The sequence below is a fragment of the Seriola lalandi genome, unplaced genomic scaffold, assembly GCF_002814215.2.
Source record: "Seriola lalandi dorsalis isolate HSWRI2012SDOR001 ecotype SW California unplaced genomic scaffold, Sedor1 jcf7180002053805, whole genome shotgun sequence".
Taxonomy (NCBI): Eukaryota; Metazoa; Chordata; class Actinopteri; order Carangiformes; family Carangidae; genus Seriola; species Seriola lalandi.
In genome coordinates, this window is record NW_019524358.1 from 7,452 (window position 1) to 9,951 (window position 2,500).

A 2,500-nucleotide genomic window follows, 5' to 3' on the forward strand; every position below is an offset into this window, starting at 1 on the left:
GGCACTGACTGAAAGAGCTGCAGTGATCAGCCTGAAATAATAACTGAGGGAGGGGGAGGAGGAGGAGGAGGAGGAGGAGGAGGAGGAGGGGGAGGAGGAGGAGGAGAAACGAGGGCAGCAGACAGTCGGTCCGTTTGTCCAGCTGAGAGGAGACACGTCACTGGTCCTGATGGGAGGATTTACAGTCACAGTGTGTGTGTGTGTGTGAGAGTGTGTGTGTGTGTGTGTGTGTGTGTGTGTGTGCACGTTTCATTAGTTAAAAAGATCAACTTTTTTTAAACAGTATTTACAGTCATGTATGAACCAACTTCATCTTGTGTGAATATGTTTGATTGATTAGTAACTGATATATAAGGAACATATAAGTCACTGCATTTGCTGGATTTAATTAAAGCTCCATATTTTCTTCTTCTTCTGTGTTTTATTTAGTGTATATAAATAGTAGTATAAGTGTTGATCCATTATATATTTGTGGTTTTAAGAACCACATGATTGGCTGAGTGATCCAATAAAAATAAAGCAGATTTCAGGTAAAAACACTCAGAGAAACCAAATCCTGCAAGGTTTGGATGGTGGGTCCAGGTGGGCGGGGCTTGGTGACTGCTTTGTTGTGACATCACAAAGTTCCAGAAGTCCTGACGGCTGGTTTTAAGGCTCAGTTTCTGAATACAGGCTGTGTGCATTTCTCTGTGGACTGAGGCTTTGATACTTTCACAGTATTAATATAGAAGCTAGAGCTGATCTATAATCACACTACACATGGACACACACCTTTACACTGGAGGAGCTTTAAGTTCTGACGTATGAATATCACCCAGTTGGATACTGGTTTATCCATGCAGACTGTGAATGCAGCGTTTCCTCTGAAGGTCATTCTCTGACCTCGACCTCCTTTTTAAGTTTCAGTTCGACATGACGACAAACTTAAGAGACAAACTGCTTTTATTGTGCAACACACAGAGGCCTGCAGGGGGAGGGGCTTTGAAACATACAGCAGTGAACACACCTGTAAGACCGAGCTCAGGGAAAACCAAGCAGAGCAGCTTAGAAACATCAGGAGGAAAGATTACACAGCTTTTCTTTCATATCAAAAGCAGAAGAAAAATTACACTTTTAGAAATCACAGCCACAACATTAGCTGACCTGCCGACGTCGGTCCGGCAGCGGCGCGGTCGAGGTCAGTGAAGGAAGCAAACCTGGATGAACGCCCAGAAAACCTGTGATCATGAACGCAGCTTTCTGCACATTCACCTGTCACATGTTTACGTTTCAGAAACAGTCTCACAAAAACCGTCCAGCTCCCCGTTAGTGGGACACGAACCTCATCAAATACTCAGGCGCCATCTTGAGTAAAAGTAAAAATGTTCATGCAGGAGATTTAATGAACAAAATGTCTTTTATGCCGAAACAAACACAAACGTCTTTGGAACTAAATCTTATTAAATATTAATCAGGTTCAAGTGCAGCGGGTTTTTGGATCTTTGGACAGATTCAACGACAAAGTTCCTATAAACAAAATTTAACTTTGTGAGTTATGAAGCTCAGAAATCTGGAAATATCAGATTTAGTTAAATGTTTTCTCGACTAACTACAGAGGTCTGTGCACTTCAGGTTTAAAGAGGTTTCCAAGTAAACATCAAACACAACGTCCTATGATCGAAACAGGGTTTAAAGGGAGTTCTGTTTAAAAGGACTCTGTGGTTTAATTTGTCTCTGTCATAAAGTTGAGGAACTTATCGAGAGACAAATAGAAAAGAGATCCTGACTTTTAGTCGAACTCCAAAACTACTCAGTCCTGCATTTCCCACAATGCAACTCAACTGCATCTTTTGTTTAGGCCTGTCCACATCTGTCAAACTACATTCCTCCCCCCCAGAGGTCGTATCGCACGTTTCCTGTTGTAAATTTGACGTCTTCTCAGGATTCAGAGATCTCCTCCAGTGAGTGGAGAAGCGTCGCTCATGAAGAGCTACGTGTTAGCTACAGTGCTATTTAGTTAATGATGCTTCAAGAAAGACATCCCATAATTGTGACTGTGTCGTCTGTCTGGATGTCAGTAAGTAAATGTTTCACAATGAAGCTTCAAATGACTTTTTAAATCTGATTATAGGACGAGAACCTTCTTCTAATAATCAAACTTGTTCTTTAGAAAGACTTTGGCTCCATCAGAAGTTATTTCTTCCTTTTGAGCAGCTGTTTCATCAGAGGTGCAGGATGATTCAGGGTTTTATCTTCTGATAAAACACTATACAACAACTTCTGTGCTCATGAACCACCAGTTTACGCTCGTCGTCTTTGCACTGCAAGAATTTCATCAACCTCTTTGCCCCTAAACACGGTTAAAGCCGAACTTACAGGTGCACCGACATCTGAGAAGTGTTCCTGAAGAATCAGAAATAAACACATTTCTGTGACGAACATTTCCAACGATTCGGTTGCCCATTTGAAAAAGAGAGAGAGAGAGCAGCTTTCACTCCTCTGCTTCTTTATGTTCCTGTGA